The following is a 14001-nucleotide window of genomic DNA, read 5'->3' as shown; positions in this document are numbered from 1 at the left end:
ACTGTTAGCAATAGCTGTTTGGGAAGATACATAACAACATGTTTTGAAGATCTGGTCCCTGTCCTCCTTGCCTTTCCTGTCCTACCTTATCTGCCATTTCTCAGCCTCCGCTGCCTATAGGCTAGCCAGAGTGAACCCCCACACATTTGTTTCCTCAGTTTAGAACACCCTGTTCTTTACCACCAACTTTACCAGTCACTTAGAGTCTGGTACTAATGTCACTGGGCTTTATAAATGGGTAACGAGTTACAAAGATGCAGATCAGGAAGAGGGGACATTTGTACTATAAACTTCTTTAGACCCTGAAGTTCCTAAGGCTTCACTAGAAACTGTTATAGCATGTATAATTTTTCTACTTGTGTAATGAAATATCTCTTCTCTCCTTCAGAGACTAGATAGAATAAAAAGTTATGAACTATGGGCACTGTCTAAAATATGTACTGCTGAAGCATAAAGTTCTGTCGTGAATGGGGTCCCTAGTGCTACTGGAATGAACTGAAGCTTTGAAGGCTGGCTCAGCATGTGAATCAGGGTACACCTACCTCTCCTAAGTCCTGTGATATACACGAATCAAATCCTTAAGGCTCTGTGAACATAAAATCTACCCCAGCTCTCATCTGAATTTTTCCACCACTTCCGTGGCCCTTGAATTTTTAGCTGAGAACATGGCTGCCCAGAATAAGGACTACATATCCCAGCTTCCCTTATAGTTACGTGTACCTATATGACTAAGTCCTGACCAATGGGATGTGAGCAAAAATGAGGCATGTGACTTCTAGACCGTGACCTTGAGAATAAGGTGTGTAACCTCCTATGCTCTTCCCTGCTTACAATGGCTAGAATCCAGACATGTGCTGACCAAGCATGCACAGCTGTTAAGAAGGAAATTGGACCTCTGAGAACTATGTGCTACAATGGAGCTACCAGACCAACGTGGACTTTAAAGAGAGCAAGAAATTAATTTTAACCCTACTTAACTGTTATTTTGGTCTTTCTTACACTACCCGACCTTATATCCTAGCTAATACAGACTGCAATGCTGGAGGTGCTCACTTGTCTATGCCAAGAAATTTGGAAGACAGCTATCTGGCCAACTGACAGGAAGAGATTCATATTTGTGCCCATTCCAAAGAAAAGTGATCCAACAGAATGCACAAATTATTGAACAATATCATTAATATCACACACAAATATAATTTTGCTGAAGGTCATCCAAAAGCAGTTGTAGCAGTACATGGACAGGGAACTGCCAAAAGCTCAAGCTGGATTCAGAAGAGGACGTGGAACCAGAGCTATCATTGCTGATGTCAGATGCATCTTGGCTTAAAGCAGGGAATACCAGAAAGATATTTACCTGTTTTATTGACTATGTAAAGGCATTCAACTGTATGTACCATAAAAAATTATGGATAACATTCTGAAGAATGGAAATTGTAGAACACTTAATTGTGCCCATGAGGAGCCTGTACATAGATCAAGAGACAGTTTTTCTAACAGAACAAGGGGATATTGTGTGGTTTAAAATCAGGAAAGGTGTGCATCAAGGTTGTATCCTTTCAGCATATCTATTCAATCTGTATGCTGAGCAAATAATCCAAGAAGCTGGACTACATAAAGAAGAACAGGGCATGAGGATTGGACGAAGACTTGTTAACAACCTGTGTTATGCAGATGACCCAACATTGCTTGCTGAAAGTGAAGAGGACTTGAAGCACTTACTGATGAAGATCAAAGACTACAGCCTTCAGTATGGATTACACCTCAACGTAACATGAAAATCCGCACAGCTGAACCAACAAGCAACATCATGATAAACAGAGAAAATACTGAAGTTGTCAAGAATTTCATTTTATTTGAATCCACAATGAACACCCATGGAAGCAGCAGTCAAGAAATCAAATCACGTATTACATAGGGCCACTCTGCTGGAAAGACCTCTTTAAAGTGTTAAAGAGCAAAGATGTCACTTTAAGGACTCAGATGCACCTGACCCAAGCCATGGTATTTTCAATTCCCTCATATGCATGCAAAAGCTGGACAATGATTAAGGAAGATTGAAGAAGAGTTGATGCATTTTAATAATATTTTTGGCAAAGAATATTGAATACACCATGAACTGCCAGAAGAACTAACAAATCTGTCTTGGAAGAAGTACAGTCAGAATGCTCCTCAGAAGTGAGAATGGTGAGACTTTGTCTCACAAACTTTGGACATGTTATCAGGAGGGACCAGTCCCTGGAGAAGGACATCATGCTTAGTAAAGTCAACAAAAAAAGGAAGACCCTCAACTAGATGGATTGACATAGCGGCTGTTAACAATGTGCTCATACCTAACAATGATTGTGAGGATGGTGCAGGACCAGGCAAGTGTTTCGTTCTATCGTACATAGGGTTGCTATGAGTCAGAAATGACTCAACAGCACCTAACAACAACATTACAGTCCCTCAGGGGCTGAGCTACAGATCCCTTCTCTTGAAATCAAGGCCTGTGATTATATGCATGTGAGCATAGGGCTACTCTTGGGGCCACCATTTACTTTAGTATCTGTACTGTGACAATGTTACCCTGGAGCTTTTAGGAAAGTGGCCCATTTATCTCCTAACCAGTTGCAGAAGGAGGAAATTTTCTTAACGTAGATATTTGGTATTACATTACAAAAGTCATTTAAAAAATAAACGATGACCTTTGTGCTGTGATTCATTTGGTTTGAAGCTATTAAGAATCCATTTAGGATTTGACCATATTCACTAACTGGGGGAGAGCCACTAATGAATAGGAAGCCAAACTCATAAACTGTGAAGATTGTATTTGGGTGGATAAGCACAGCTGTGACATGGATGTTTTATCTTGTTATTACATCTAACCTTTAAAAGACTAAAGTAATTTCAAACACTCTCACTCCTTTCTTTTTCTCTAAAGTCTTTTTTTTTTTTTTTTTTAACCTGCATACCTAGTTTAGTGGTAGGCACACCTATGATCTCAATCCATTCAGTCCTCTTGTCACATCTGGGAAGGAGCTTGAGATGCAAATCCTGAGACACACAGAGGGAAAGAAAGGCCATAAACTCCTGTGTCACCCTGCAGTGACTCAAGATGGAAAGAAGATAACTTCTCTCCTCCTCTTGCCAAAACTAAATTAGGGAAAGTGACGCAGCTCTGTGAGGCAGCTGAGCACCCTCTGGATGCAAACCAGGAAAGCTTCCAACTATGTACAGTTGTCTGTCCCATACCGTGCTGCCCCCGGCCCCACTCAGTTTGGACGTGATGGTTTGTATCTTCAGCTAAGGGCATGGCGTGTTCGCCCAGAGCCCTGAAAACTAGCTTTGCCCCTCACATAATGTGCTGAGAATTAAAGTATATAACCTCCATTACATTAGGGTAGCCATCACCCTAATCCATGGCTCTAATATTATCCCACATTTAACAAGACCTTGGGCAAATGATCCTGTGCTAGAAGTGCAGTGATAATAAAAGCTCGGGTTTATTGAGCAGTTATTATGTGCCAGGAAGTTTACATACCTCATTTCCATTAATTCTCAGAGTAGCCCTCTGAGATGGAGATTATTGTTTTTTCCCAATTAATAAGGAAGGAGCTGAGGCCGAGAGAAGTTAAATAGCTTAGAGTAACTTCTCCGAATCCATGCATCTAACAAATGACAAAGACAATATTTGACTCAGATTGTCTGACATCAAGAACAGACCCTTAACATTATAGGGATTACAATTAATGTTGCATAAGAATATGTGTATAAATTTTTATATAAGAAATTAATTTGAGCTGTAAACTTACACCTTAAGCACAATTTAAAAAAAAGGAAAAAAAAAAAAAAGAACAGGCCCTTAAGCACTACACTGTCTAAACCAAAAAAAAAAAAACCCACTGCCGTGGAGTCGGTTCTGATTCATAGTGATCCTATAGGGCAGAGTAGAACTGCCCCACATGGTTTCCAAAGAGCACCTGATGGATTCTAACCGCCAGTCTCTTGGTTAGCAGCCATAGATCTTAACCACTATGCCACCAGGGTCTCCACACTGTCTAGTAAGTTTCTATTAAATTTTACATAACCAATACTTATAGAAAGACTGCATGTACCCTGCACTTTTCTAAGTACTTTTAAGTGTTACCTCATTTAATTTTAATAACTCTGACCATTATGTATCCCATTTGACAGATGAGGAAATGAGGCAGAAAGAAGTTAAATTGCTTTCCCTATGCAGCGCATGAAAAGTGGCTGTGTTGCAAGCCCAGGGTGGAACCTGGAAGAGAAAGAATCACGCGTGTAGAATGAGGCACCCACAGTCTTGGCCCCCAGTGAGATGACGAGCTGCTACCGGCTATTCCTCACAGGAGCAGGAAAAACACACGTACCCAAATGATGTCGATTCCCCGGCCAGAGGGAACAAGGAGGATGTTGATGGATGAGGACACGGCTTCTGAAATTTGGGAACCAGGTCACTTTTAACAGGTCATAGTTTTGTTTTTTGTTAGGTACCATCAAGTCAATTTCTACCCCATATAACCGACTAAAACTGCTCTCATAGTATTTTGGGGGCTGCAGTCTTCACGGGAGCAGATCACCAGGTGCTTCTCCTGTAGAGCCACTAGGTGAGTTCAAACAGGCAACCCTTCAGTTAGTGGCCAAGCACTTAAATGTTGTACACCAAGGCTCCTTGTAGGGTTTTGAAGGAGAGAAAATGATACAACGTGGACACTGTTTGCCAGCTACTTTGCTTGGTGTTTTTCCCACAGATGGCTTGTGAGGCAGACATGAGGATCATTCTCATTTTATAGAGGCTTAGAGAGGACAAACCAGTTGCCTTCAAGCTGGCCATAATTCATAGCAACCCTGTGTGTGTCAGAGTAGAACTGTGTTCCACACGGTTGTCAATGGCTGATTGTTTCAGAAGCAGATTGCCAGGGCTTTCTTCTTAGGTGCCCCTACGTGGACTCGAACTTCCAACCATTCCACTAGCAGCCGAGCATGTTAACCGTTTGCACTACCCAGGGCTCCTTTTTGTAAAGATTACAGTCAAGAAAACCCTATGGAGCAGTTATAGTCTGTAAGACATGGGGACGTCATGAGTCAGGGGCTGACTTGGCAGCAGCTAACAACAACAACAACAGAGAGGACTAAGAGCCTTACTTAATGTCATTTGGCTCTTCGATGGTGACGCAGGTGCTAGAAGCCACACCTGTTGGATTTGCAAGTCCTGCTCCTTACATCATTATACCATGCTGTCTTATTACGATGGGAAGAAGTTCCCTTCTTAGAAATAGGATGGTAACTAGAGCAAGGCTCCTTCCAATTGTAATGACCTTTTACATTTTAGCTCTTTGGTAAGTAGCTAAGGTCCTCCCAAGGCAATTGTTGTAGAACCTGACCATCCCAATCTCCCACTCACTTATCCTACCTAGATCTCAGTTTATTATCCTGTGTTTGGTGGGTCATACTGTATATAGTCGGTATGCATTTCCCACCCAGACATCTTAATTCTGACCCTGCTTCGGTGGGCAACACATTTAGCTTTGGGCCTGTGCAACCAGTTCTCATCTCTACTTGTCCATTCAATCTTGGCCTAAGTCCCTAAGACTTGTTAGGACTAACCACAGCCTCTCCTATGTTACCTTCTGATGTAATCTCACCACCCTTCCTGGCACAGAGTAGACATCAATAAAACACTATTATTTTTATTTCTTCAATAAATATCTACATCTAGTGTATTGCCAAGCTTGTAAAAATAAATTATCTGGAGTCAAATTATAATGTTTAATCAATAATGTTAACATTCGTGGACAGTAGAAGCGAATGGTGCTCTTTTGACAATTTATAGATATGATTCTAAGGTAACCTGAAGTGGTTCTCATGTGGAAATTCTTTTTAAAAATACTCTAAAGCAGTGATGGCCAATAGAACTTTCTGTGATGATGGAAATGTTCTCTGTGCTGCCTAGTACAGCAACCACCAGCCACATATGGGATATTAAGCACTTTAAATGTAGCTAATGAGATTGAGAAACTGAATTTTTAACCTCATTTAATTTTAATTAATTTAAATTGAAATAGCCATATGTAACTAGTGGCTACCATATTGGACAGTACAGATCTAAAGTAATAAGATGGATTTTTCAACCAGAACTTGGTAGGCACTCTATGCAGAGCATCGTGTGGGAGAAACTCAAGCAGATTATGCCTTCACATTTATAATCAGTAAAAAGAAAATAGATATACATGAAATACCTAAATAACAAGAGGTGGCAGTGGCTGAGCGGAAATGAGTAGAACTAAGGGAATCTGGCAAGTCCTTGTCAGATCGCCCTGGACAGCTATAACGAGAAGGGTTACCAGGCTGTGGCAGGCTGTAATCAGGATTTAGGAGATGAATACCATTTGTAGGGATGGACAGCAGGGGGAGGACACTCCTGACACCCAGCACAGCTTAAGCAGGGCAAAGGCTGTGCTGACTGAGCTATTGGATAAGTGCCTGGTTTTTAAGGGTAGCATCGTGCGGGCCAGGAATGCCCAGAGAAGGGAACGGACTTCATATGTCTCTTTGATCTGCCCGCATCTCCAGCCTCACTTCTTCCCATCACCTGTCCAACACTTTCTCTCCAGCAGCTATGAGCTACGTTTGGTTCACCTGCATTTCCCACATGCACAAATTAACCGATGCCATCCTTCCTGCTCAAATCACCCTCATCCGTGGCACCGCTTGGGTAACTTCCAAAAGACTCAGCTCAAGCATTGCTTTCTCTGTTAAGCCCTTTCCTGATCTCTTACTCCCACCCAGGGCGTATTAAATGCCTCCTCTGTCTTTCCAAAAGACCTCATGCATATTTCTGGCATTGTTTTTATTACATGCTGTTAGAATTAAGTCTATCCTTCTTAATTGATCAAGAGCTTCTTGCAAGCAGGGACTACGTCTCATTCATTTTTCTATGCCCAGCTCCTAATGTATTCTTTGTGAACAAACGAATGGCTTTACCATGTAAGTAACGAAGATTCCCTGAAGATTTTTTGAACACGGACCTGACATGATCCTTGTTGTATTTTAGGAGGAATAGTTTGTTTCTAATATGCAGCCTCAGTGTATCTGCCTAAAACTAAGCATCATCTTTTGGGATCTGGGGTACTAAGGTCACAGGAATATTTTGAAAAATGTTAACATGCTTTCTATTTTCAAATTTTTTATGTATGACCTTCTCAAGAGTAAACTTCTCCCAGATAATCCTCATGGCTTGCTTTCTCACTTCTGTTAGGTCTTGTTTAAATGTCATCTTTTTAGAGAAGCCTGCCACCCCAGCCCAGCACTATTATCGCCCTCTCTTGCTTTATTATTCTTCATACCACGTATTACTACATCATATATTTATGTTACTTATTTATTCATTTGGTTTATTGCCTCCCTGCTCCCTGCCCCCACCAGAATAAAGGCTTCTTGGAAGCAGGAATTTGGTCTGTTTCATTTTTTACTGTACAGTCAACATGTAGAGTCCCTGGGTGGAATAAATGGCTAATGTTTGACTGCTATCCAAAAGGTTAGAGGTTCGAGTCTACCCAGAGGTGCCTTGGAGTAAAGGCCTGGTGATCTACTTCTGAAAAACCAGCCACTGAAGACCCTATGGAGCACAGTTCTGTTCTGATGTGCATAGAGTTACCATGAGTCAGGATCAAATAGAGGCAACTGTTTGTTGTTGTTGTTATTTACAGTTCTTTTTTTCTTTTAACCTATCATCTGGAACAGTATCTGATACATGGTAGCACATGGTAGCCTCTCAATAAATATCTGTTTAATGCAAGAACAAATCCAGAACTTTCTATCTGCTTCTGACTTGCACAGTAAAAAGGGTGTGTGTGTGTGCGCGCGCACGTGCATGCGTGTGTGTATGTATATGCGTGTGTGTGTGGTAAGGGGTATATTTGAACTGTTACAATCAAAATACGAAGAGAAATAAATTGCTAATTTTCTGTTCATGGCATTCAAAATATGGCTTTCTTTGATCTGTCTACATCTCCAGCCTGGCTTCTTCCCATTGCCTGGCTCACACTTTCTCTCCAGCAGCTGTGAGCTCAGGTTAGTTTGCCTGAACTTCCTCACCTGCACGCATTAACTGAAGATGTCTCTTCTGCAGGGGACAAGTTTTGCAATAAGACAGCGGGCTCTGAAGTCAGGCTTTGTTGACAAAGTTTTGTCTAAAGGGAAAAGCAATGTTGCAGATCAAGAGCCAAACCTGGAGGGCTCAGATCTTAAAGTGTCTTCCATAGTGTAGCTGAGATACCCCTTCCACCCATGACAACCAGGCCACAGGCTTATTCCCCAAAGCAGGAGAAGAATGTGCTATGGAGCAAAGATGAGTCCAACCAGCTCTTCCAGGTCCTGGGGATTGAAGCAGTGGGTGAGTCAGATGGGTACCAATCTCCTCTTTCTGGACTTTGACTCACAGATAAGAAAGTATGTTAGAGAAATAGAGGAAAAAGTCAAGAGCAAAGAGCTGTAGAAAAGAGTCAGTTACGGATTACCACTGAACAGCGTCGGGTGGAGCAGTGGGAGGAGGTGATGACATAAAATATAACAAATAAGCCCAACACGGTAATCAGAGGAATGGCTGATGTTGAACATTGTTGGGCGACTCTTGGTTCTTGTGTGGGTGTGGGCAGGACCTAGGATTTCCTGCCTGCCCCTGAGGGATGACAGCAAAGACAGCTGCGTTGAGAAACAATGGGCCTCTCTGACGATGAGGGGAGAGGGAACCCAGGTCAGGCCTCAGCAAGGGATAGAAGGGGAATGTGACTGAGACTCGAAGAGGATACAACGAATCTAGGTGAGGTCAAGGAGCAGAGGAGTGCTATGGAGCCCAATAGGTCAGGAGAGAACAGATCACAAATCACAGCAACCAGAAAGCCAGCAGGTGCTGGGTAGACAAGGACATCACTCAGACAGCAGAGGAGCCAAAGGACACTGCCAGACCTTAGAACCCCATCATGTTGCTGCCTTGAGGTCACATAAGGCTATTCAGAGGGGCATTGGAAAACAAATTATGGAGATTTAGGGGCCTAGAATTTGTACCTATAGACTAAGAAACTTAAAGGGATAGTTTCAATTATTGCATCAGACTCAGGCTACCACATTTGATCTACACCCACAACTTAGCAGGAGGGTGACCTTAAGGAAAAACAGGTCAGTTATAGACGAGATGGAGAAACTGCGTCTCTGCACACCTGAGAGCGCTGTGAATACTGGGCCAAGCAAATAACCAGCACTCACAGCCAATGCCCCAAGCCAGTTAAACGGACGCAAGTGTGAAATATCCAGAGAATTTTCACAAAGCTAGGTCCTGCTTGGTCACCAGCACACACCCTACCTACACCACCAAGATGTGAAGCAACTGTTTTGCTTCATGCTAAAGGATTAAAAGATTCCCCATGGGGATTTTAGAATAAAACCTACCCAACGCATTGCCGTCAAGTTGAGTCCTATTCGCGGCAACCCTACAGGACCGAGTAGAACTGCTCCGTAGGGTTTCCAAGACTGTAAATCTTTACAGAAACAGACTGCCACATCTTTCTCCTGCAGAGTGGATGGTGGGTTTAAACTGCTCACCTTTCAGTTAGCAGCCGAGCACATAACTACTGCACCACCTAACATACCACAATCCATATTTATAGTCCGTATCTAGTTTACCCTACCACCCATCTGTCAGTTTGTCCTACTGTGGTGGCTTGTGTGTTGCTGGGATGCTGGGAGCTATGCTACTGATATTTCAAATACCAGCAAGGTCACACATGGTAGGCAGATTTCAGTGGAGCTTCCAGATTAAGACAGACTAGGAAGAAAGGCCTGGTGGTTTATTTCTGAAAAAGAAAAATCAGCCAATGAAAACCCTGTGGATAACAACACGATCTTTTTTCATATGGAAGCATTCAAAGTACACAGTAGCCACAACAATGGACTAAAGGATGCCAAAGATCGTGAAGACGGCAAAGGACCAAGCAACATTTTATTGTGTCGTGTGTGGGGTCACTATGAGTCAGAGTCAACTTAATGGCAACTAACAATCACAAATCTAGTTTACCAGAAACTTCCCCTACGCTGAAAGTCTCTGGGCAGCATAAATGGCTTGTGCTCCACTCCTGATCTAAACGTTGGCAGTTCGAACCAACCAGTGGTTCCACGGAAAAAAGGCCTGGCAATCTGCTTCTATAAAGTATAAAATACAGCCCAGAAAACCCTACGGAGTAATTCAACACTGTAACACATAGGGTCGCCAAGAATCGAAATCAGCTCGATGGCAACAGGTTTGGGTTTTTTTAGTTCCCCCCATGTGGCTTTATTTCATCCTTACAGAACGGCCTGTGGTTGTTGCCAACCCCATCTGACAGATGAAGAGGCTGAGACACGCGCTTGTAAGTTACAGGGCCCTGTGTTTGGATTCCAGAAGGCAGGATTCCGCAGAAGACCCTGCGGGTAAGTTACCGACTGCTCGCCTTTCAGGACTCAGAGTTTCTTCTGACCTCCCACAAAGAGTTTTTCCCCCACACTCTGATCTGGGACTCTCTCGAGCCTGCTAAGCCCAGTGGATTGGGCAGGTAACCACTCGCTCCTCCCCTAGCAGGTGCAGTCAAATGAATGGCCGCATTCGCTGCCACTTAATGAGTAGCCCCACGCTGGCGCAGTTACACATTCTGGTTTGAATTTTTAATTCCATCTCATAAAATAGGGCCATAAATCATCCTGTGCTCCACTTAGAGCTGCATTTCCCAAAACCATCTCTGAAGTAATTAAGGAGAAACTACACAGACCTCTAAATCAGTTCTCCCAGATACGTAGGAGCAAAGGAAATCTGTAGCTCTTTTCTTTTCTCTCTCTCTCTCGCATCAATCCATTCCGGCCGTGACAAACTATCATCCCCAAACCTTCTTTCACAAAATATTTATGAGCCATTTGTGAACCTTTAGCCACTGAGAAATATAATGTGGCATGACAAAAATGAGTTACGTGGAAGCGAACAAAGTCTTTCTTTAATATAATCCATCCGGCCCCAGGTCCACAGATTAATAACCCAAACCTGACTCCAACATGCGATCCAGACCAAATGCAATATTCTAAAATCTCACAGCTGCACCCTGAGACCTTGCAACCTAACCTAATTCACCTATTGCCAACATCTTCAAAATCAAATAAATACATAAATAACAAATAAATCCAGAAAGATTCCCTTAGCTCCATGGAGCACTTTCGTAGCCTATACAAAGCAAACCAATTTGAATGTTTCTCAAACATGCAGGTGTTAAATACTCATGCTTGGCAGGAATAATTATTTGCTGTATTCCCCGGATCTTCTATTTTGCTGAATTTAATTTGTTTTCAATACTTAGAGGGAGCAAAAATGTAAAAGGATACCAAAACAGGAGAAAAACGGCAACAGTAAATGAGGGATTTACCACAGGGCTTATTATGAATATTGTTTACGCAGCATAAAATTGAAAAATAGTGAGAGGTTATCCATACTGATTCTCTCCTTCCCACTCTGCAGCTGGTGAGAAAATGTGAACCCAGAACAAAGCAGTATAGAATGCCTTGGACTGTACCTGAGCTGAAGTTGCAAGCTTCTTCAGAAAGGAAGTGATTGGTGACTTCTTCCTAGTCTCTGTCACTAATAGAGGCTCTGGGACAATGACAAAGACAAACGTAGCTGGACAAATGCCTCATGCAGTTCTGGGGACCCCAGGAATCTGGGGAGCAGAGCGAGGCAGTAGCAGCCAGGGTGGAGATGGAACAATTTCCTTGATGCAGTGGTCCTCAAGCCTGGCTGCACAGTAGAATCACCTGTGGAATTTAAAGGAGCCCTGGTGACGGCAGGCTAAGCACTTGGCTGCTAACTGAAAGGTTGATGATTCGAACCCACCCAGTGGCCCCATGGGAGAAAGACCTGGGATCCGCTCCTGTCAACATTAAAACCATTAAAATCCAAGTAAATTCCAACTCATAGCAACCCTGTAGAACAGAGTAGAACTGCCCCATCGGGTTTCCAAGGCTATAAATCTTTACAGAAGAAACTGCCACGGCTTTCTCCCTCAGAGTGGCTAGCGAGTTCAAAAGGAGAGGCTGGCGGGTTCTAATAGCCAACCTTTCAGTTAACAGTCCAGTGCTTTAACCATTGTACCACCAGAGCGCCTTCCTGTAAAGATTAAAAAAAAAAAAATTGCCATAGAGTCAATTTCAACTCATAGCAACTCTACAGGGCAGAATAGAGCTGCCCCTTGGGGCTTCCAAGGAGCAGCTGGTGGATTTGAACTGCTGACCTTTTGGTTAGCAGCCAAACTCTTAATCTCTGTGCCCCCAGGGCTCCTCTGTAAAGATGGCAGCTTAGAGAACCCCATAGGGTGGTTCTACTGTCACATGGGGCCACTATGATTTGAAATTGACTCATCATCACCCAACAATAGCAATAACAGCTGATACCAGAGACCAAACCCAGAAGGATTGACTCAGAATGTACGCAAATGGGAGCCAGGCACTGGTACTTGTAACAAGCTCTCCCGGTGACCCTAATTTTTGGCTGAGGTGAAAACTACTGAGTTGAGGTTGGCTGTGACTGGATTGGTCAATGGGATTGATGATTGAATGCTCACAGGCCCTTGTTGTAAAGAAGTTGCAAACCTGAAGCCCCAAGGCCTTCTTTAGCATATAGACATCTCAGTTTGGCATGCATTGTATTTAAAATTGAGCCACTATTAAAAAAGCAAACAAACAAACAGCAACAACAGCAACACAAACAGGATCAAAACCAAAAAACCAAACCCCTTGCCATTGAGTTGATTCCGACTCATAGTGATGTATGACAGAGTAGAACTGCCCCCATAGAGTTTCCAAGGAGCACCTGGTGGATTCGAACTGACGATCTTTTGGTTAGCAGCCATAGCACTTAACCACTACACCACCACGGTTTCCCAAAACAGGATATTTTACACAAAAATAGAGATGTCTGACTCCTCCTGAAAAAAGCAGTTCTGAGCATCCTACATAGCACATTTGCTGAACCTAACCAATGACTATCCCCTTACAAAGAGCAGGTTCTCTCCAGTTTTCGCCACCACTCCCTTTTGTGTATCATACCAGACCACTTGATTAATATTCATTTGCATGGCTTGTATAGCAATTTTTCCTATGACCACCACCATAAGCCATTACTATCGAGTCGATTCCAACTCATAGCTACCCTATAGGACTGAGTAGAACTGACCCATGGGATTTCCAAGGAGCAGTTGGTGGATTTGAACTGCTGACCTTTTGATTAGCAGCCTGAGCTCTTATCCACTGTGCCTCCAGGGGTCCAACTACCAGCATGGGTCTGTAGAATTGTTGGGATCTTAACACTAAGACTCAATTTTATAAATAGGAAAACAGAAGCCTAGAAAATGCAAACTCCTTCTTAGTTCTATTATTTCTTAAGCTCTGTTATACTTTCTCAAATCCCCATTTACCTAAGCCAAACTTCCAGTGAGATTTGTTTTTGCAGATTGGCTTATTAATATTTAATGATGTTTCTCTTTGAATTTTAAAGTAGTAATTAAATTGAACTGTTCAGAAAGAGTGTATTCATTCCAATTTTTTTCTAAATATGAAAGAGAATAAATCTTGCTCAAAACTAAAGCATCGTAAAAAGTGAACATCGATCCTGTAGGGCAAGCTTGGGTATCTTCTATTAAATATTAATTTCAATAATGAGAAATAAATTGAGACAACAGCAACTTTGGAAACATAAAATATATAGTAATAAGAAATGTTTTTGTTCTCTAACTTTCTTAGCACTTTGTCGGGTACCTCTCAATTTTTGACTTACTTTATATGTGTTTATATACTCTAATATATTGTAGAATATAGATTCTATATAGATTCAATATATAATTCCATATTATGTGTAACATATAGTAATATATATGATAGAGGCAGTGATGGTAGAATTCTCGCCTCTCTGTGCAGTAGACCCAGGTTCAATTC

Source organism: Elephas maximus, chromosome 6 (genome assembly GCF_024166365.1).
Source record: "Elephas maximus indicus isolate mEleMax1 chromosome 6, mEleMax1 primary haplotype, whole genome shotgun sequence".
Taxonomy (NCBI): domain Eukaryota; kingdom Metazoa; phylum Chordata; class Mammalia; order Proboscidea; family Elephantidae; genus Elephas; species Elephas maximus.
The sequence above is the reverse complement of the archived record's forward strand: the minus strand, read 5'-3'. Positions refer to the sequence as shown.